The sequence below is a fragment of the Maylandia zebra genome, linkage group LG15 (genome assembly GCF_041146795.1).
Source record: "Maylandia zebra isolate NMK-2024a linkage group LG15, Mzebra_GT3a, whole genome shotgun sequence".
Lineage (NCBI taxonomy): Eukaryota > Metazoa > Chordata > Actinopteri > Cichliformes > Cichlidae > Maylandia > Maylandia zebra.
In genome coordinates, this window is record NC_135181.1 from 27,718,800 (window position 1) to 27,742,543 (window position 23,744).

Genomic DNA, 23,744 nt, shown 5'->3' on the forward strand with positions numbered 1-23,744 from the left:
TTTTTTCTATTTCCTGAATATTTTTGTTTTCTTCTTTCTTCTTATGTGATGAGAAAGAGAATATTTTACCTCTAATCACGGCTTTCCGTGCTGATGCTGTTCCAGGAATGTCATTAAAGCCTAAATATAAAGTCCATTCTTTTTTAAAGTATTTGATAAACTCTTCATCTTTAAGTAGTGATGTATTAAATCTCCAGTTTTTACTTGGTGTAGTATTATTCTTCTGTATTAGTGTTAAAGATACAGGAGCATGATTGCTGACAGCTATAGGATGAATCTCAGTGTCTGAAATGTTACTCAGCAGTGAGCTGCTGACCAGACAATAATCCAGACGAGAGTAAGAGTGATGAACATGTGAGAAGAAAGAATATTCCTTACTGTTGGGGTGAAGGGAGCGCCATGCATCACAAAGACCAAAGTCGCTCATATACTGTTTGATTATATTTGTGGACTGCCAATTACGCTGAGTTCCTGCTGTATTGAGCCTATCCATTTCTTCATTTAGTCCCAGGTTGAGGTCTCCCCCAAGAACAATTGTGCAATCTAGGTGTTCGGAGAGTGTACTAAAAAAACCGTGAAAGAATGAGGGGTCATCAACATTTATACTTACGATACATAGCTTTTGGTTAAGTATAGATAGTTTGACAATTAGGAATCTGCTCTCTGGATCTACAGTGGGGCAAAAAAGTATTTAGTCAGCCACCGATTGTGCAAGTTCCCCCACTTAAAATGATGACAGAGGTCAGTAATTTGCACCAGAGGTACACTTCAACTGTGAGAGACAGAATGTGAAAAAAAAATCCATGAATTCACATGGTAGGATTTGTAAAGAATTTATTCGTAAATTAGTGTGGAAAATAAGTATTTGGTCACCTCAAACAAGGAAAATCTCTGGCTCTCACAGACCTGTAACGTCTTCTGTAAGAAGCTTTTCTGTCCCCCACTCGTTACCTGTATGAATGGCACCTGTTTGAACTCATCATCTGTATAAAAGACACCTGTCCACAGCCTCAAACAGTCAGACTCCAAACTCCGCCATGGCCAAGACCAAAGAGCTTTCGAAGGACACCAGGAAAAGTATTGTAGACCTGCACCAGACTGGGAAGAGTGAATCTACAATAGGCAAGCAGCTTGGTGTGAAAAAATCAACTGTGGGAGCAATCATCAGAAAATGGAAGACATAAAAGACCACTGATAATCTCCCTCGATGTGGGGCTCCACGCAAGATCTCATCCCGTGGGGTCAAAATGATCATGAGAACGGTGAGCAAAGATCCCAGAACCACACGGGGGGACCTGGTGAATGACCTGCAGAGAGCTGGGACCAAAGTAACAAAGGTCACCATCAGTAACACACTACAACGGCAGGGAATCAAATCCCGCAGTGCCAGACGTGTTCCGCTGCTGAAGCCAGTGCATGTCCAGGCCCGTCTGAAGTTTGCCAGAGAGCACATGGATGATACAGCAGAGGATTGGGAGAATGTCATGTGGTCAGATGAAACCAAAGTAGAACTTTTTGGTATAAACTGAACTCGTCGTGTTTGGAGGAAGAAGAATACGGAGTTGCATCCCAAGAACACCATACCTACTGTGAAGCATGGGGGTGGAAACATCATGCTATGGGGCTGTTTTTCTGCCAAGGGGACAGGACGACTGATCCGTGTTAAGGACAGAATGAATGGGGCCATGTATCGTGAGATTTTGAGCCAAAACCTCCTTCCATCAGTGAGAACTTTGAAGATGAAACGAGGCTGGGTCTTCCAACATGACAATGATCCAAAACACACCGCCCGGGCAACAAAGGAGTGGCTCCGTAAGAAGCAAGCGTCAGGGTGGGCATGACCAAGATAACAAAAAAAGGCTCTAGAATCTGAAATGGAACTAACTTACCTTACCTTCAACTAATGGTCAGTGTCTACCTGGAACTTACATAAGCACAAACAGCAAAGAAAACGAACAACGCCACCCTCAGGTGTGACCAGTGTTGGGAAGAAACGGAATACATGTACTGCCGTTACGTATTTAAAATACAAAATATGACTAACTGTATTCCGTCACAGTTAACACCATTACACCTTTAAAAAGGTGGTATTCAGAATACAGCTACTTTGTTAAAATAAATGGATTACACAGCGGTCTTTTGCTGTTTCATATATTAGTCTACGCCCTCTCTATTTTTGGTAATTCCACGCCAGTGGAAGCCCAAACAAATTATGATTATGACACCTGTTTATTTTACGTGTAGTTGTTTTTTTCCCTGTGTAATAATATTCAACATTGCTATCAATACATTTTTCAAAAAATGCCTCTCAGTGCAAAATGGGTTCAAAGACATAAACAACTGTAGGATACTGTTTGTCTGTGATTTAGACAGGGGGAACAAATCGTGGCAGGATCAGCCTGATATTATTTGTATCCCACTATAACTTTACTGTATAAAGAACTAACATCTCCAAAATGTCAGCAGTAGTTTGTCATTACAACAAGTGTTTGGGAACTAAAAATCAAGAAGGTGGGATACTGTTTGTCCCTGATTTAAACAGCCCAGCGCTGCTCCAGATGAAGGGAAAACCAATTATGCAGGAGAGACCTACCCTGGCACTTGTGCAGGTGAAGCCAAAGGGAACGACATGCTTCACCATATTTTCTAGTCTTTGACTTAGAATGAAGTTGGTTTGGAAACATATTCAGCTATGCTTCATCTCCTGCTTTGCGTTTGTGTGGGCGCCCCGTGCTAGCAGTGTCCAAGCGTTGTTGTTTTTTTTTCCTTTTCATACCGTGTTCCCCCTTCAATGGCTCTGTGCCCCCCCTAGGGGGCGGACCCCACACTTTGGGAAGCTCTGCTTTACTCTCATTGAGTAAAGTAACGGAATACGTTACAAAATACACTTTGGAGCATGTATTCTGTAATCTGTACTGGAATACATTTTAAAAGTAACCTTCCCAACACTGGGTGTGACGACCAAAGACAACACACAAAATCATGACCTGGGACATAACACTTAATGAACTTACACATAAGCTTCATATTATCTAAATATGTGTTGTTATTTTACTCAGAGTTTCTTCTAAAGTGTCAGCCTAACCTGAAGAAGAAGATCCAGTTTGTGTTTGGAGGAATCGCTAAAGCAGGAAACCCAACCCTTCTGAATCAGATCTACATAGAGCCCTACATCACAGAGGGAGGGACTGCAGGGGTCAGTGATGAACATGAGGTCAGACAGATTGAAACAGCATCCAGGAAACCAGACAGACCAGAAACAACAATCAGACAAGAAGATATCTTTAAAGCCTCATCTGTTAAAGATAAACCAATCAGAACAGTGCTGACAAAGGGAGTGGCTGGCATTGGGAAAACAGTCCTAACACAGAAGTTCACTCTGGACTGGGCTGAAGACAAAGCCAACCAGGACATCCAGTTCATGTTTCCATTCACTTTCAGAGAGCTGAATGTGCTGAAAGAGAAAAAGTTCAGCTTGGTAGAACTTATTCATCACTTGTTTCCTGAAACCAAACAAGCAGGAATCTGCAGCTTTGAAGACTTCCAGGTTGTATTCATCTTTGATGGTCTGGATGAGTGTCGACTTACTCTTGACTTCCACAAAACTACAATTCTGACTGATGTTACAGAGTCCACCTCAGTGGATGTGCTGCTCATAAACCTCATCAGGGGGAAATTGCTTCCTTCTGCTCGCCTCTGGATAACCACACGACCTGCAGCAGTCAATCAGATCCCTCCTGAGTATGTTGGCATGGTGACAGAGCTCAATGGATTCACTGACCCACAAAAGGAGGAGTACTTCAAGAAGAGATTCAGTGATAAGAACCAGGTAACCAAGATCTTCTCCCACATCAAGACATCACGAAGCCTCCACATCATGTGCCACATTCCAGTCTTCTGCTGGATCACTGCTACAGTGCTTGAGGATGTACTGAAAACCAGAGAGGGGGGAGAGCTGCCCAAAACCCTGACTGAGATGTGCATCCACTTCCTGGTGGTTCAGGCCAAAGTGAAGAAAGTCAAGTATGATGGAGGAGCTGAGACAGATCCACATTGGAGTCCAGAGAGTAGGAAAATGATCGAGTCTCTGGGAAAACTGGCTTTTGATCAGCTGCAGAAAGGAAACCTGATCTTCTATGAATCAGACCTGACAGAGTGTGGCATCGATGTCAGAGCAGCCTTGGTGTACTCAGGAGTGTTCACACAGATCTTTAAAGAGGAGAGAGGGCTATACCAGGACAAGATGTTCTGCTTCATCCATTTGAGTGTTCAGGAGTTTCTAGCTGCTCTATATGTCCATCTGACCTTCATCAACTCTGGAGTCAACCTGCTAGAAAAACAGCAAACATCCTGGTGGTCTAAACTTTTGCAAAATAAACCTAAAAGGAAAAATCTCCACCAGAGTGCTGTGGATAAGGCCTTACAGAGTCCACATGCACACCTGGATTTGTTCCTTCGCTTCCTCTTGGGTCTTTCACTTCATACCAATCAGATTCTTCTACAGGATCTACTGACACAGACAGGAAATAGCTCACTGAACAGTCAGGAAACAGTCCAGTACATCAAGAAGAAGCTCAGTGAGAATCTGTCTGCAGAAAGAAGCATTAATCTGTTCCACTGTCTGAATGAAATTAATGATTGTTCTCTATGGAAGGAGATCCAAACGTCTTTGAGTTCAGGAAGTCTTTCAAAACAAAAACTGTCTCCTGCTCAGTGGTCAGCTCTGGTCTTCATCTTACTGTCATCAGAAGGTCTGGATGTTTTTGACCTAAGGAAATACTCTGCTTCAGAGGAGGCTCTTCTGAGGCTGCTGCCAGTGGTCAAAGTAACTAGGAAAGCACTGTAAGTGTTTAGAGATCCTGTTTAGTCCTGGTGATTCAAATGTGCTGGTACTGACTGAAACTTAATTTCTTCTTTCTTTTTCTTTTTCTTGTCATTTTCTATTCAGTCTGAGCTTTTGTAAGTTTACAGAGAGAAGCTGTAAAACTCTGTCCTTAGTTCTCAGCTCCCAGTCTTCTAGCTTGAGAGAGCTGGACCTGAGTAACAATGACCTGCAGGACCCTGGCGTGAAGCTTCTGTCCGCAGGACTCAAGAATCCACAATGCAAACTGGAAACTCTGAGGTCAAGTAACATTAAAAAGATAACTGAAAGCTAATTTTCATAATTTAAAAAACTTCTACCTTGGTTAGGATTGTCTTTTCTAATGTCAATTGTCAAATGACGGTTTACTAAACTTCATCACTAATTTCTGGATTTATTTCCATTATTTTTATTTTGTAATTAATCTATCCATCCATTTTCTTCATTACCTGTTTAACTTAAGTGATTAAAATAAAAGATGGAGGGATTATCTTGTGAGGTACAAGTACCAAGCACTCCCACTTATTGTTTTTTTTTTTTTTTTTCAATTTAATGCTTAATTCTTTATTGAGGAAGTGGTATATGTTTGGCCAAACAAATCTGCCAAGCTTAGTGTCGGGACTTAAAAAATATTTTTATATAACTGAGTCACCTTGTTTTTTTATTTTATTTTTATTTTTTATTTAAGAAGTATTCAGAAAGGACTCTGAAGTTTTTCTCTGCTTAGTATTTATTTTGATGGAATCAACCTGTTTGATCGAATGAGAAGAAAAGTGAATTAAAGTATTTTCTTTTGCTTGTGTTCGAGGAGTGAACAAGAGTCTTGTGTTGTTTTGTTTGCCTCCAGTCTTTCAGGTTGTCTTATCACAAAGGACAGCTGTGCTTCTCTGGCCTCAGCTCTGAGATCTAACCCTTCCCATCTGAGAGACCTTGACCTGAGTTATAATCATCCAGGCGACTCAGGAGTGGCTCTGCTGTCAGCTAGACTAGAGGACCAACAATCGAAACTGAAAAACCTTAGGTATGGGAGGTCTGGTACACCCACAGACAGTGTGTGATAGTCAATCCCTTTCCTTTACTCAGCCTGTCCATCATGCTGAACAAACGTGTTACATGAACAATCACACAAGTAGCAAACGTTTTTCTTTTCATGACAGTAAAAGTACTAATTGGATATGAATGTATGTGTGTAGCATGTCTTCAAGCAACTCCAAGAACAAAAATTGGCTTACTCAGTTTGGGGTGATCCACATATGCTAAAAGAAGACTCCAGGCTGAAGAATACCTCTTTTGTATTTTCACTTCCTGCAACTTTTATTAGTGTTATTGATTAGGATATAATTATTTCAAAAGGTCATTTAATTTGTCATTATTTGTTAGATTTATTTTTATAACGTTGCCTAATGGTTTGCCAGAACCTCTTCAAGGCAGATCAAAAGTCTTTTTCCTCTGCGTCACCAAAATCGTCTTGCTACTTTGCTTCAGCTACTGCCGAATCTGCATTCCATTTGGCCTCCTTGTACCTGTTACCTGCCTCTGAAGTCCCACAGCAGAATATGGTCCATTCCCTGCCAGCTGTTCCCATCACACCCTCACTATACATTTAGGAGGGCGAGGTCTGTCCAGCATCCTCCCTTGCCACCTAATCCAACTCACTACCAAGTGGTGATCAATTGACAGCTTGGCACCTCTCTTCACCAGAATCTGATAATACGATTATTATTGTTGTTGACGGTCAGCGTTTGTTATGGATAAAGTGTAATTTGCACAGAAGTCCAATAACAGAACACCACTCGAGGTCGGATTGGATCAGGCAGGCCTTTCCCAACAGTGACTGTTGGGAAAGGCCTGTATCGGGCATCTCTGCCGACTGAGGGCTACTCCAGACTGGAGCAGAGTTCAACCCCTTCCCAGGAGATTAATTCCAGAGCCCAAGCCATGCACTGCAGTGAGCCTGACTATATCTAACTAGTATCTCTCAACCTCATGCAGCAGCTCAAGTTCCATTCAAGTCAGCCTTAGTAGCTGGGTACAAAACCACAGGGCCCCGCCACTGACTGTCACCCTACACACATTTCACCTGACCCCTCAAGTATATAGTCCAGAGTAGAAGTAATAAATGCACAAACTAGTTTTTTAGCTTCACTCTGAGTGAAGATGGTTCTAATGTTAGAGATACTGATCAAATGTAAGACTAGCACAGTCTTACATTTGCATGATCGTGGCTCAAGAGTTGGGAGTTCGCCTTGTAATCTGAAGGTTGCCGGTTCGAGCCCTGGCTCCGACGGTCTCAGTCGTTGTGTCCTTGGGCAAGACACTTCACCCATTGCCTACTGGTGGTGGTCAGAGTGCCCGGTGGTGCCAGTGTCCGGCAGCCTCACCTCTGTCAGTGCGCCCCAGGGTGGCTGTAGGCTACAATGTAGCTTGCCATCACCAGTGTGTGAATGTGTATGCGTGAATGGGTGGATGACTGGATATGTAAAGCGTTTTGGGGTCCTTAGGGACTAGTAAAGCGCTATATAAATACAGGCCATTTACCATTTTAGCACAGTCCTAGCATGGAACCCTGAACTCCATAATTACCTTAGTGTAATTTCCCTTTGATTGTGAAAAAGAATCCCCATTTACATGAACACAATAGAGTCTATTAGACAACCATTATTGCATTGTATGTATTACAAATACATGTAATGTTGATGTGTGAAATACACTGAGGTGGTCTGACCCCCCTCCTACCTTTAGGTTGAGGCCTGCTGGAGTCCGATGGTTGAGACCAGGTCTGAGGAAGTGTAAGCGTGTTTTTGATGTGATTCATGAATACAAAGCAGCACACATTCAACCATCTTTAAACTGTCACATCACTCATTCACATCTGTGATGTCAGTAGTCATTATCAAAGAGTCAATCAATGAACAGATGATGGATGAGTAACTGCAGCTGTATTGTGTTTGTTCTCCTTAGATATCTGTGAACCCACACCCAGCGCAAACACAATACATACAAAGATCAAGCTGTCTGACAACAACAGGAAAATGACATTGGTGAAGGAGGATCAGTCATATCCTGACCATCATGACAGATTTGAGCTTCCTCAGCTGCTCTGTAGAAATGGTCTGACTGGTCGATGTTACTGGGAGGTGGAGTGGAGAGGGAAGGTTGATTTATCAGTGAGTTACCGAGGAATAAAAAAGAAAGGAAGCAGTAATGGATGCAGGTTTGGAAGCAATGATCAGTCCTGGAGTCTGAGGTGCTCTGATGACGCCTGTTACCATGTCTGGCACAATGATGAAACAGCATTCATCTCCTCCACCTCCTCCTCGGTCTCTCACAGAGTAGGGGTGTATGTGGACTGTCCTGGTGGCACTCTGTCCTTCTACAGAGTCTCCTCCGACACTCTGATCCACCTCCACACCTTCAGCACCACATTCACTGAGCTTCTGTACCCTGGATTTGGGTTCTGGTCACCTGGTTCTTCAGTGTCTCTGTGTGCAGTTGAGTATGAGTAGCCTCATCCATTAGAAAGGCCGTAGAGCAGATAATTCTGTCTGCACATGGGTCTCTTTCACTCAGAAACACGTTTTCTAATTCACAAATACATAGACTATCCACATCATTAAAGTCCCTTTATTTTATCTTCCTCTTTATTTAGAAATTAAAAATGCATTAATTAAAAATCTCTGTTAAAATATAGCTACTCTCAATGCAGTCACAGAAAGGAATTTGAAGGGCAAACTGTTTTGGTGTGCAGTCTAATAGGTTAGAGGAAAGGAGCAAGACCACAAGTTTATGCACGGCGAGAGAGGATATGCAGATGATTGGAGTGGCAGGGAAGGATGCTAGGGATAGTGTGAGATGGAGGCAGATGATCCACTGTGTCAACCATAAAGGGAGCAGCCAAGATTAGAAGAAAAGAAAAAAACAGCTTTGGTGTGCAGTCATCCTGCTAGCACCTTTGGCAGCCATACCCTGGGAAGGTTGATGGGCAGTATTAGTAGTATCCTATGGGCACCGTATTGTTAATATTTGATCTAATGCTTAATATTTTTGCTACAGACAAAGAGTATTTACATTATGTACTAAATCATTCTGTCTGCCTCTGTGTCTATGAGAACAAAGTTGAGTAATTCTTCTTCCCATCTTATATCCTGATACTAATGTTGTGCCTTTATCCTTTTCAGGATGCAAGAGGTAAACTGACTTGGGATAGAAAACTTTCAGACAGGTAATAAAATAAATAAAAATTCAACTGGGTTATGCTTGTTAAACTGAAGCATAGCTTATCCATACACTTTCATTCAGACTTCATTGAACAGAGGAGCAGTTTGCTCAACACCTGTTGATCTAACTCATACTTTGTGGGTATATTGCTGGAGACCTGATAGAGGGCAGTAAAGACAGTGAAGTTATTTTGATGACCAGTTGGCACACTCTACATCAACAGTCCATTCAGGTTTTACTTTGAGTGGGCATTGTGGATTCTTGTTTGTGTGTTGTTTCTATATTTTCTGTGTATTGTACCTTGTTCTACATCGGTGGGCAAAGTGGTGATGCTCCATTGGCTGATGGAGGGAGAGGAACTGGCTGAAGGAGGGAGAGGACCCCAGGCCTTCCTGGAAGTTTTTCAGGCCACTGTAGAGGTTTGCTTCCAAACTGGAAGCTGGTTCCACAGAAGAGGGGCCTGAAAACTGAAGGCTCTCCCTCCCATTCTACTTTTAAATACTCAAGGAACAACAAGTAGGCCTGCAGAGCGGGAGCGAAGTGCTCTAATAGGGTGATATGGTACTACAAGGTCATTAAGATATGATGGGGCCTGATTATTTAAGACCTTGTATGTGAGGAGCAGGATTTTCAATTCAATTCTGGATTTAACAGGAAGCCAATGAAGGGAAGCCAAAACAGGAGAAATATGCTCTCTCTTTCTAGTCCCTGTCAGCACTCTTGCTGCAGCATTTTGGATTAGCTGAAGGCTTTTCATATAGTAAAGACTGCAGTCAGCTTGTGCCTGAGGCATCCCTTAATTCTGGGGACAGATTTAATAACCTGTTGGGGCAGTGTGTGGGGATGCGTTCACGACCTTTGGTGGTGTGTAGTGTTTGTGCTGTGCTCAGTGGTGACATGTGGTCGCCCGACACTGACTCTAGGGAGGAGAAGACAGCAGGGCATTCTTGTGAGGCCCGCTGCCACCGGTGATTCACTCCATGGAAGAGTTTCCACTAGAGCACTCTCATGATGACACCCAAACAAATCCTATGACCAAGTGATAAAACCAGTTGTCATGCTACATCAATAGTCCATTCAGATTTTACCTCCTGGACCAGTTAGGCACTGCTTGCCACAAAAGTGCAATAGAAAAGGGCAACAAATCATTTGGAGTTACGCTCCACAGAAAACTCCATGTATAGGCGAATCCATAAATACTGAACCACGAATAGGCGGTGGTTGACTGCACTGGTTATTTGAGATCCTCATTGGAAGATTTAATAAAGTTAATTCAAACGAAATTGTAAACATACACGGCAGACCCAGTGGCATTTTGATGCTTTTTATTAAAGCTTTGACGGTTGCTGTCCACAATACACACAGAGCTGCAGCAACAACAACGCCAACCACAGGACCCAGTACAATATTTAATTCGGCGGGGCGTGATTGCAGATGCCGTGCAGGTGCGTCCGCCTCCTCTGCACGGCACCGCAGGCCACACCCCACCACAAAAATGTAGTCAGTTTTCACTTGAGCCTTTACCTGTTAGTGTGCTTGTGTCTGCAGTGTCCCAGAGAGGTCGAGTACAACTTCCAGAGACACACGTGAGTGCTGAAACTAGTACTGAGTTCTGTCATCAATAAATCTAGTTAAAAAGTGTGTTTTTGTATTTAGTTTAAAGCTCTGGAAAACACATTCTCCTCACATGTTTAAGATCGAAAACCATGAGAATACAGTCACGTTAAGAACAGTCAAGGTTAGTCCGATAATCTGAATGTGTGTATTTCATGTGTTCTTTTTTACGATGATCGTGGCTCAAGAGTTGGGAGTTTGCCTTGTGATTGGAAGGTTGCCGGTTCGAGCCCCAACTTGGACAGTCTCGGTCGTTGTGTCTTTGGGCAAGACACTTCACCCATTGCCTACTGGTGGTGGTCAGAGGGCCCGGTGGCGCCAATGTCCGGCAGCCTCGCCTCTGTCAGTGCGCCCCAGGGTGGCTGTGGCTACAATGTAGCTTGCCATCACCAGTGTGTGAATGTGTATGGGTGGATGACTGAATGTGTAAAGCGCTTTGTGGTCCTTAGGGACTAGTAAGGCGCTATACAAATACAGGCCATTTACCATGATTTACTTGATGGTTCAGCTTTGATCTTAATGAGTGAAATGTATTTTCAAGTAGAAGGAAATGATGCATAAAAAGCTGCAAAACCTTTGTGATGCCAGCTTTTTGTCTTCTAACCTCAGTGGACTCGGGATTCGAGCTGGATCATACCACAGCAGAAACAGATCAAGAGGACGTGATGGAGGTGTGAGAACAATGACCAGGTCCTGACGTTCCTGATCATAGATTTGTAAAATACCTGCTGCAGCTTGGTGACAAAGAGGCCATCAGCAATGAAAATTCACTCACAGTAGAAGTTGGTTTTATTCCATCACTGCGCAGATGTTTGTGTTACCAAGCTGCTTTTAGCTCTGCACCTGTTCCAACTTGAATGTGTAATTCCAGTCCTGTATCCTTGTGAACAGCATGCTAGAGTTAAGTTTGTTTCTTCACTCAACACTCAGTCAGGTTATTGGTCCTAAAAGTCCTGATCATGTTCCTTTCTGAATTCTAGTCTCCAACAAGCTTCCAACATGCAGTTCAAACTGAGTCTGCACGAATCTTCTACAGGTAATGACAAGAAATCCACACCTCCACCTTTTTACAGCCCATCAGGTAATGTTTTCTTTAAATTAGACTAACTTCAGCACCCTGATGTGCCATTATGTTCCTGTTAGACGATCATGCAAACAAAAAGTTGAGTGGACAGTTCCTGCCATAACACGATTGCATTGTATAAACGTGGTCATTTTTCTCCCCACAGAATGAACACAAACAACACCTGAGTGTGTCAGGACCTTAATCTCAGCACTGACTCTTCAGTGTTGCTGTGACGTAATGCATGTTGCTAGAGTTATTTGAATTTTCAGCTACACAGTTGCTCACAGTTTTTCTGATGTTTGGCAGCTTGTTACAAGCTCAAAGAAGTCCTGCCATTAATTAATTCTTAATTAATTATTAATTCTTAAATATGATCAAATCATCTCTAATAATTGGCTATGTACCACAGGCCTTCAAGCTGGCTGTAGTTAAACCTTTACTCAAAAAGCCATCTGTAGACCCAGCAGTCTTAGCTAATTATAGCCCAATCTCCAACCTTCCTTTCATATCAAAAATCCTTGAAAGAGTAGTTGTCAAACAGCTAACAGATCATCTGCAGAGGAATGGCTTATTTGAAGAGTTTCAGTCAGGTTTCAGAGCTCATCACAGCACAGAAACAGCTTTAGTGAAGGTTACAAATGATCTTCTTATGGCCTCTGACAGTGGACTCATCTCTGTGCTTGTCCTGCTAGACCTTAGTGCAGCATTCGATGCTGTTGACCATAATATCCTATTAGAGCGATTAGAACATGCTCCAGGTATTACAGGTACTGTGCTGCAGTGGTTTGTATCATATCTATCTAATAGACTCCAATTTGTACATGTACATGGAGAGTCCTCTTCACACACTGAGGTTAATTATAGAGTTCCACAGGTTTCGGTGCTAGGACCAAATTCTGTTTACACTATACATGCTTCCCTTAGGCAGCATCATTAGAAGACATAGCATAAATTTTCACTGCTATGCAGGCTGTAGTTAAACCTTCATGGACAGCTCTATCTGTCCATGAAGCCAGATAACACACACCAATTAGTTAAACTGCAGGAATGTCTTAAAGACATAAAGACCTGGATGGCCGCTAACTTTCTGCTTCTTAATTCAGATAAAACTGAGGTTATTGTACTCGGCCCTGAAATTCTTAGAAATATGGTATCTAACCAGATTCTTACTCTGGATGGCATTACCTTGGCCTCCAGCAACACTGTGAGGAACCTTGGAGTCATTTTTGACCAGGATATATAAATATGTAAGACAAATTGTTTATGTTTCTGTTCTGTGTCCTGTGTACTGTTTGTTTGTATATGTGTCTTTCTGGCTGCTGTTACAACCAAATTTCCCCTTGTGGGACACTTAAAGGATTATTCTATTCTATTCTATTCTATTCTTCCATTCGATATGTCCTTCAACGCACATATTAAACAAACATGTAAGACTGCGTTCTTCCATTTGCACAACATCTCTAAAGTTAGAAATATCCTGTCTCAGGGTGACGCTGAAAAACTAGTTCATGCATTTATTACTTCCAGGCTGGACTACTGTAATCTTATTATCAGGAAGTCCTAACAACTCCCTGAAAAGCCTTCAGCTAATCCAAAATGCTGCAGCAAGAGTACTGACAAGGAGAAAGAGAGAGCATATTTCTCCTGTTTTGGCTTCCCTTCATTGGCTTCCTGTTAAATCCAGAATTGAATTGAAAATCCTGCTCCTCACATACAAGGTCTTAAATAATCAGGCCCCATCTTATCTTAATGACCTTGTAGTACCATATCACCCCATTAGAGCACTTTGCTCTCACACTGCAGGCTTATTTGTTGTTCCTAGAGTATTTAAAAATAGAATGGGAAGGAGAGCCTTCAGTTTTCAGGCCCCTCTTCTGTGGAACCAGCTTCCAGTTTGGATTTGGGAGACAGACACTATCTCTACTTATAAGATTAGGCTTAAAACTTTCCTTTTTGCTAAAGCATATAGTTAGGGCTGGACCAGGTGACCCTGAATCCTCCCTTAGTTATGCTGCAATAGACGTAGGCTGCTGGGGGATTCCCATGATGCATTGAGTTTTTTATTTCCAGTCACCTTTCTCACTCACTATGTGTTAATAGACCTCTCTGCAGTGAATCATACCTGTTATTAATCTCTGTCTCTCTTCCACAGCATGTCTTTATCCTGTCTTCTTTCTCTCAACCCAACCGGTCGCAGCAGATGGCCGCCCCTCCCTGAGCCTGGTTCTGCTGGAGGTTTCTTCCTGTTAAAAGGGAGTTTTTCCTTGCCGCTGTCGTCAAAGTGCTTGCTCATAGGGGGTCATATGATTGTTGGGTTTTTCTCTGTATCTATGAAGGGCCTTGAGGCGACTTTTGGTGTGATTTGGCGTTATATAAATAAAATTTAATATATAAATAAATTGAATTGACAGCAGTGGTTTCCACACATTTGGAGGTCGGTTGTTTATACATTTTGAAATGAGCCTTTATAATTAAAGCCACCACCATCCATGTGCTGACTGACATCTGCATAATATGCAAATACTATTTAAAAAAACAAGTCATAAAAATCATTATTTCATCTCTCCAGTTCCCTCTCTAGTTATTATATCTATCAAACCTAAAAGACGGCACCTTGGAAGAAACGAGAAACGAGCTTTAGTGGTCACATACATATTCATAAAGAGTACAACATGCAGTGAAATGTGTTGTGTCCGAGCTGCAGACAGGCTGCAGATGTAGCCGTGCCATTCCAGGCCATGGTGTTTGGCGTGGGGGGCCTAGTCAGGACCCTTACTGGATACTGGGAGGGAATCAAACTTGCAACTTCCGCTCCAAAGGTGTGTGGTCTTACCACTACACTATCCAGCTGCCCTTGTAGTAAAGTGTGCAGTCAGTTTGATCAGTATTTTGGAAATGTTTTGTGATTCCGTACACCAAATACCAATATTCCTGGTTAAAGACCAGGAAGAGAGGCTGTATCCCAATTCAGGGTCTGCAGCCTTAAAGTACGTAGCCTCAACGATCCTCAAGGGCCACGTACTCAAAGACCGCTAAGGCCAGAAGTGCGAGGCTTGTGAAATGGGACGCTCTAGCCTCCGTTGCGCTGCCCAGTGCCCAGGTTGCCTAGCAACCATGATACTAACAGCTGGAAACGTGTCATACAGCTTTGTTTGACAGAAATGAAGGAGAAATCTTTTGTTCATTTGTTTGTTTCTTTCTACATGAGCTTTGATCATTCTCTGTAGGATTAAGCTCAGCTATTGAACGGCGTATATTTTAAAGTAAAGGCTTTAAAACCAAGTTAGTACAAACGTCACTAATGTCACATAACTTTGCCGACATGTGGCCAACAGTAATGTTTTAATGTTCTTCATCATTAAACATTTGCACATAAATAAGTGACATAATATTCAGTACTTACTTAAAGTTTACTCTTCGGGCGCCCCTCATCCGCCGTTTTTTTTTTCCGGCAAAATTATCCACACCCACCGCCGCGCTATGCATTCTGGGATATGTTGGGCCACAAAGTCTACACTGCCACAGCCTTAAAATTCAGGGAAATGAAGGACGCATTTCAGGGCCGCATTTCGAGCAGCCTTTGAATTGGGACAGCCTTCGGCGCGCCGCTGTGACGTAATCGGCCTTGAAATGCGTACTTTAAGGCTGCAGACCCTGAATTGGGATACAGCCAGAGACAAGTCCCTGGATGGGAGGAGTTAGAAAGTTCATCCAACAAAAATATCTGTTGCAAATTAGACATGTGGATTGTCCACTGTCGAATAAAGGAGCAACTGAAAGAAGAAGATTCATTTTATGTGAGTCATGCACAGTTTAAAATGTGAAGGGGGTAAAACTGACCCCTTTGCAGTTTAGTTCCAGTTTGGTTACTGTGGCGCTGCAATCCAGGGCAGAGATAAGAGACAATAGTTATTTGGGATTCTCATGGGTAGCATTAATAAAGTTAGTTCAAACTTAATCGTTCTCTTAACCTGGCTGTAGCTCAGGTGGCAGAGCAGGTCAGCCACTAATTAGAAGGTCGGTGGTTCGATCCCAGGCTGCCCCCTGGGTGCATGCCAAATATCCTTGGGCAAGATATTAACCCCATGATTACCTGCTGGTGGTGGTCAGAGGGCCCGGTGGCGCCAGTGTCAGCCAGCCTCACCTCTGTCAGTGCGCCCCAGGGCAGCTGTGGCTACAGTGTAGCTTGCCATTGCCAGTGTGTGAATGGGTGAATGACTGAATGTAGTGTAAAGTGCTTTGGGGTCCTTAGGGACTAAGTAAAGCGCTATACAAATGCAGGCCATTTACCATTTAACTCTTTAACTGTGGGTGTTGTGCTTGTGTCTGCAGTTTGCAGGAGAAAACAATGAGATCCACAGACACCTGTGAGTACTGAAACTCAGTTATCAAGAACGTATTAAATGATTATAAATGTTTGTGTCCTAAACTCACCACAGAAATATTTATAAGAGATTTAGTTTAAAGCTCTGGAAAAGACATTCTACTCACATGTTTAAGATCTAAAACCATGAGAAGACAGTCACGTTCAGAACAGTCGAGGTTAATCTGATAATTTGATAATCTACATGTGTGTATTTCATGTTTTACGATGATTTACTTGGAAGGTCACGGTTCAGCCTTGATCTTAATGAATGAAATGTATTTTCAAGTAGAAGGAAATGATGCATAAAAAGCTGCAAAACCTTTGTGATGTCAGCTTTTTGTCTTCTAACCTTAGTGGACTCTGGTTTCGAACTGGATCATACCACAGCAGAAACAGATCAGGAGGACGTGATGGAGGTGAGAGAACAATGACCAGGTCCTGACGTTCCTGATATACAGGTTGGGCCATTTATATGGATACGCCGTAATAAAATGGGAATGGTTGGTGATATTAAAGTCCTGTTTGTGGAACATTAGTATATGTGAGGGGGCAAACTCCTCAAGATGGGTGGTGACCATGGTGGCCATTTAGAAGTCGGCCATCTTGGATACAACTTTTGTTTTTTCAATAGGAAGAGGGCCATGTGACACATCAAACTTATTGGTAATGTCACAAGAAAAACAATGGTGTGCTTGGTTTCAACGTAACTTTATTCTTTCATGAGTTATTTACAAGTTTCTGATATGTGTTCAGTGTAGAGATGGACCGATCCGATATTACGTATCGGTATCGGTCCGATACTGACCTAAATTACTGGATCGGATATCGGAGAAAAATAAAAAATGTAATCCGATCCATTAAATATCACGAAAGCACTTCACAAAACTTGCAACACGCCGTAACTCACCTCAGAACGTTAGCACGTCGGAGCAGTATGCATCACGTGATAGAGCGGCTGTGGCATGCGGGACCTGTCGGTGGATAGCATGTGGAGCTTCGCTAGCAACCTGGCATTTCATCTCCGACAAAGTTATCCCCGAGAGAAGTAAAGCAAGTGTGTAAGTCCATCTCTGAATGTTTGTAAAGCATTCCTGCGTTAAGCTTACCAAACGATATATGCCTCTTCTGGCTGCTACTTCAATCATGAAACTGCTTAATGATCAGCTGATCGGCTTTTCTGTCGCGAGTCCGTCTCTCTGGTTTGTTTTTGGCCCACTTTGCACCAGAAAGAGGAAACCAGCGGCTGAACAACAGCAGCACGTTTAAGCTTGATCAGCTGTTGTTAGAATTTATTTATTATTACTTTCTACTCGAGGATCTTTTTCTACGTAGCTGACGGCTGGTAACTGCAGGGGCGGATCTAGCAAAGTTTAGCCAGGGGGGCCGATAGGGCATTAACAGGGAAAAGGGGGCACAAAGACATATTTTTCTTTCTTATTCTCATTTAAAATGTCTAGCTTTTAATAAATAATTATCCGAATCTTACACCCAAAGTTTTAATTTGATGTAAAATGAATAGAAGTCAATTACTGTATATAGTGACTATTAAGTCTAATATATATACCCTAGTAAGCTATAGTACTTTTTCCTTTGGGAAGGTACCATCTGTGCAGTCTGCAATTTTGTTGAAGAAAGATGTTGAATCTATTTAATATTTCTTGAAAAATAATTGATTTCTGTGCATTTATTTTTTCACACTGCATCAAATTAAGGTTGATTACGTCGATTAAGCATCATGAGGTGGAGCGTGAGGGGTGGTTCCCTATTTTTTATTTATTTATTTTTGTTGTTGCTGGGAGTTGGAACCCTATTAGTTAGGTTGCTTAATATTTACGCTAAGTACTCTTTAAAATACCAGAATAGGGAGGATGGTGTAGGTTTAAGTTTGTTAGATTGATCAGTATTGCTGAACTATGAAATGTATTTTTTTTTGCATACAGGTATAACAGAATAGCTTTAGTGTAGTTGTTGTTTTAAACTTGAGTATGAACTTATACAAAATGCAGCAAGATATTTAAAAAAAACAGTTTTGTTGATTAAAAAACACTATATCGGATTCATATCGGTATCGGCAGATATCCAAATTTATGATATCGGTATCGGTATCGGACATAAAAAAGTGGTATCGTGCCATCTCTAGTTCAGTGTGCTGCCCATTGTGTTGGACTGTCAATGCAACCCTCTTCTCCCACTCTTCACACACTGATAGCAACACCGCAGGAGAAATGCCAGCACAGGCATCCAGTATCTGTAGTTTCAGGTGCTGCACATCTCGTATCTTCACACCATAGACAATTGCCTTCAGATCGGGAGACCTTGGGGGCCATTCAACTGGCTCACGATGACCAATCCACTTTCCAGAAAACTGTTCATCTAGGAATGCTCGGACCTGGCACCCATATTGTGGTGGTGCACCATCTTGCTGGAAAAACTCAGGGAACGTGCCAGCTTCAGTGCATAAAGAGGGAAACACATCATCATGTAGCAATTTCAAATATCCAGTGGCCTTGAGGTTTCTATTGATGAAGAATGGACCCACTAGCGTTGTACCCCATATACCACACCAAACCATCACTTTTGTTGTTCCAACAGTATTGGAGGGATCCATCCAATGTGAGTTAGTGTCAGACCAATAGCGGTGGTTTTGTTTGTTAACTTCACCATTCACATAAAAGTTTGCCTCATCACTGAACAAAATCTTCTGTGTGAGCCGAGGGTCCTGTTCCAATATTTGTTTTGCCCATTCTGCAAATTCTGTGCGCCGATCTGGGTCATCCTTACTGCAGTAGCTGGAGTTTGTAAGGGTGCCATTTGTGAGTAGCTAATATCTGCCGAAGGGATGTTCGACTAATGCCACTCTCCAGTGACATGCAGCGAGTGCTACGCTGTGGGCTCTTGCTGAATGAAGCTAGGACAGCCACTGATGTTTCTTCATTAGTGACAGTTTTCTTGCAAATCCAACACTGAACCAGTTTCACGAAACTTAGCAAGCAGCTTGCTAACTGTAGCATGGGAGATGGGTGGTCTCGTAGGGTGTCTTACATTGAAATCTGCTACAATGACCTGGTTACTGCGTTCACCAGATATCAACACAATTTCGGTCTGCTCCTCACGTGTTAACCTCTTCGACATGTCAATGGCTGTGAACAAAGAGAAACTTGTAAATAACTCATGAAAGAATAAAGTTACGTTGAAACCAAGCACACCATTGTTTTTCTTGTGACATTACCAATAAGTTTGATGTGTCACATGGCCCTCTTCCTATTGAAAAAACAAAAGTTGTATCCAAGATGGCCGACTTCTAAATGGCCACCATGGTCACCACCCATCTTGAGGAGTTTGCCCCCTCACATATACTAATGTGCCACAAACAGCACAGACAACCATTCCCATTTTATTACGGTGTATCCATATAAATGGCCCACCTGCAAAGTTCCTGACTTGGTTAGATGTTGTGAAATTGTTTTTCTAACTGTGGTAATAAAGCAGTCATCATGACCTTTAGCTGTCTTCTGTGGTCATTCAGGTGTTTTGTGTGAGTTGCTTAGCTGCTCAGTGCAGATAGTAGGTTTGAGGTTCTTGCTCTCTCTGACTGGTTTATTTGGGTTTTTTCTATTACGATTTTCATGCAGTTTTCCTATAATTCACAGCGTGTACATCAGCTAAATTTGTTTCTTCACTGAACACTCAGTCAGGTTATTGGTCTAGCTAGCTGATGATGTTGCTTTCTGAATTCTAGTCTCCAACAAGCTTCATGCCTGCAGTTCAAACAGAGTCTGCACGAATCTGTTACAGGTAATGAAAAGAAATCCACATCTCCCCTGTTTACAGCCTCTCTGGTAACGTCTTCTTTTCATTAGACTAACAACCACATGACTAGTATCACAATAAAGTAATCTCTGCTTGTAGCAGTTGTTGTATGTTTAATATAAAGCCAACCAGTTATAGAACGTACGCATGTGATATGACGCGAGGTAACAGCTCTAATTTACAGATCCATTTTCAGATATTTGGGTTTAACAGGTTTGCAGTGGTCATTCAGATCCTCTGTGTCACATAGTTTCAGGTGTCCTAGTCCAGGTGTGTTCCTGTGTACTCTGACTGGAGTCATGTTTAATATAAGTCAGGAAGCAGAGCTGCTGTACAGGATTGTCCAATGGGATGAGGACCTCCTCCATCCAGCCAATAAAAAGGCTGCAAGCCCGCTTTTCAATATTGAGAGTTCAAAGGATGCAATCCGTCAGCTTCACCTCCCACACTGTGAACCACAGGAAGGTGAGCAAAGCACTGCTCATGACATGACACAACTGTTAATCCATAGTTCTGATGGCGTCCCCTACTGGCTATAGAATTTGGTATTTTTCTGCTGACTGACCATTGCTGATGTTTGCCTGACAAACATTTTAATCCAGACATCCTGCAGATCTCACTAATATTTTTTATTTCACATCCACTCAGCCACCACTGTTAAGCAGAATGTAGAGAAGCAGGACCTCTACTAAGAGCAGCCATAAATGATCCTCCAACTTTCCCATTGTGGACAGTTAAAATGTCTGCCTAATTATGAACCACACTGTACAATTACAGTAACAATTAGGTGGTAGCACAGACCTTAGGATGGGAGGGATGTAAGGAGAAACATCTGTGCCATTGCAAGAAACAAACTTAATTTTTCAGAATAACTGAAGAAGATTTATTCATTTTTAATAAGAAGTTTCGGCTGCTCACTTATTTCCTGAGCAGTCGGTGCTGTTGATGAATCCACGCTTGATACAAACCTGATTGGAAACCTTTGAGTGGTCTTTTTAAGACCTCTGTAATAAACAATGTGCAGAAGCCAAGGAAACCCAACGACTGATTTCTAAGCAGTGTTTGATTCTTTATCTGACCGTGGACACCATATCAAGGCTTTATATCTAAAATCAGATTCACTGTCACTGTAAGGAGGTTTTGGGAGTCAAACAGATGTCTGATGGCTTTGTGTTTTCACAGCTCTGCTTTCCGACTGTCTGTCTGTAGTCCACATCTCTGCTGGTAAAATGAAGGTCCTCAAGCCTCGAAAGATCACAGACACTCACGTGATCGTGGAAGTTACTCACCTCTCTTCCTTTGGCCTCGTCTGGAACATAAAGAGGTTTTGGAACAAGGACAAACCAGTTTCGGGTCAGGTTTTGCTGTTCCTTGAACCAATAAACTTTAGAACACAGAGACAAAACCTCAATGTGCTTCTCCTGACAAGCAACATCCCAGTGGAAGAGGTAAAGATCTATGAAAAGCTTCTCACTCAGCCCTAACGTTTGACAGAGCTGCTGAGATATGTAGTAAACGGTTTTGTACTGATGATGAATAGGTAACACTGATCTATTTTGGATAAGCCTTCTAATTAAAATGGTCTTTTAAAGGTCAGGGTGAAATACAGAGATGCTAACTTCATCCAAGCGCCTTCCAAATGTAAACTCATCAAAGATCACAGATACACTGTTCTCTGTCCAGTTGCCTATAAAGTCCAGCCTCCAGTAAGTACTTCTGTTAATTAAACTACTCCTTGTGGTTATGAAACTCATGCTGTGGTCCTGCTTTGTAGGAAGAAGATTTTGACCTGGACTTTGGAACAAACTACCCTCCAACATTTCAGATCCGCCTTCCTGCAGACACTGAAGAAGTCACAATAACAATCCAAGGCCAAACAAACACAGATGTCTGGAAATGCACTATTGATCTACCAGGTAAAACCTATATCTACATCACTCCGCCTGACATTCAATTAGAAATTATGAGTGATATATGAGTGTGCCTTTTTAGTATGCCTTATTTCCTTCATTCGTGATTTACTCCCATTTAAAACATGCTGTGATGTTCTTTTATCAACTCTCATTCTGGCATCATTTGCACTGTCCAGGCCCAAAGGCTCCTTTAGATTCTAAATGCCAAGAGTAAGGCACAGCTGAGGGTCCAGAACAGTCCAAATTCCAGAAATTGATCAGTATGGCTGTTAAACCAGAGTGTCTAGGCTCACCAAATAGGGAGTCAGCAGATGACATGCCAAGTTCTGACTGCGATGGTTTTGCAAAAATACAATGAAGAGCACTGCTTTAACTGTAGACGTAAATTAAATATCAGTTAGGTTTTGGAGGGAGGGTGAAGTTTGCAAATGTAACTCTAAGATTATTGTCTAAAATTGTACACTCAAGCTAGTAAAACAGAACAGGACTGGCAGCAGGTTTAAAGTGAAAAGCTAAACTTCATGCACTGGTGGGAATCCTGGACACAAGCGCAGTAAAGTACAGCCTCCATTCTAAATAGGACACCGATAATGAGGCCATCAGCGGTCAGGTGAGTAATCAGCAATATCTCACAGGTGTGCAGCAAAAGAGCAGGAAGTCGGGTGAGCTCTGCCCCTGAAACAAACAGACCACACACACACACACACACACACACACACACACACACACACACACACACACACACACACACACACAGATAGAGGAAACAAGAGAAATAGGTGAGGCAAAGTACATAAACAGTGTCAGTCAGTGAGATGTCCACCCGGGTGCCTGATCAACAACTGACTGTCAGAAGGCACCGAAAACAAGAAAACCTAAAGCGCAGAAAACATCTGTTAGTTATCGATGTGTTCCTGTTCACCTGAATCATTTTACTACCAAAAATGAACGCTGTCAGGGCAAACTCCATTATATTGTCCTCTGGAAGTTTTTAGAAGACTAGTCTAATAGTGTGCTGGACATACACAAAAAACCCCAAACATCAAATGTGTTTTTAATACACAAGACACAAGCCGCACAACAGTGTCAGTATGTCACCACTTAACAGCACCAGATGTTTAGCAGGTGTGTATCTGCAGGTTACTCTGTGCACAAAGCAGTATCACATACTCACAAGCTCTGTCACACCTTCACTTCAAGTTACTGAACATAGTTTTCCTGCTTCCTGCCCCCAGAAAGAACACGCAGTCAGTCAACTCCCCAGATCCTCCCACCAGACAAGCATCTGTTTGCAGTTCGGAAGCAGTTTGTGGATCAAGTGTCAGATTCGACTGTGAACCAGCTGCTGGACAGCCTGCTCCAACAGGGAATTATAAATAAGGAAGAAATGGATTCAGCCAGAATCAAACCCAGAGCTGACCGAGCTCGAGATGTGATAGATGTGGTGCGAAACAAAGGAGAAGAAGCCAGCTCATCCCTGATTGATGGCCTCCGTGAGTTGGATCCATACCTTTCTGAAACCCTGCACCTGAGCTAAGATGAGCTGCGACTGTTCTTTAATGAAGTTATTGTAAAGCTGTACTGCTGTCTGCGTTTGGTAAATTTAAAATGAAGGCCTAATTTTTGTTGTTTGTTTCTTGGTTTTGTATATTTTTGTCATCTGTTTTCCTTGTGAGCGTGCTCAGAGAGATAATAAATCAGAGCTCTAATTATTCAGTTGTCTGTCTCTGATATATTTTTATGGTTTCTTTTTGTTGTTTTTTCCTGAACCTGAAATAAAACCACTACCATCATCAGTGTGTGACCTCAAACCATCAGGCACCTCAGAATGAGATGCCATTGAGGCTAACGGATGTGATTGGTCAGTGACCGTCACATAGGTGTGGACTGTGAGAA

General features: G+C 42.3%; 1 non-coding gene across 1 annotated transcript; it reads left to right on the forward strand.

Moving 5' to 3' along the window:
• Positions 1-2,692: 2,692 nt before the first annotated feature.
• Positions 2,693-23,560, forward strand: LOC101478301 (NACHT, LRR and PYD domains-containing protein 3). Its single transcript, XR_013093230.1, has 16 exons — positions 2,693-5,122; positions 5,709-5,882; positions 7,604-7,650; positions 7,823-8,352; positions 9,040-9,083; positions 10,628-10,665; positions 11,303-11,364; positions 11,674-11,729; positions 16,092-16,126; positions 16,480-16,541; positions 19,865-19,920; positions 20,186-20,400; positions 21,118-21,383; positions 21,528-21,641; positions 21,710-21,851; positions 23,084-23,560. It is a non-coding gene; the product is annotated as an NACHT, LRR and PYD domains-containing protein 3 (transcript).
• Positions 23,561-23,744: the final 184 nt, after the last annotated feature.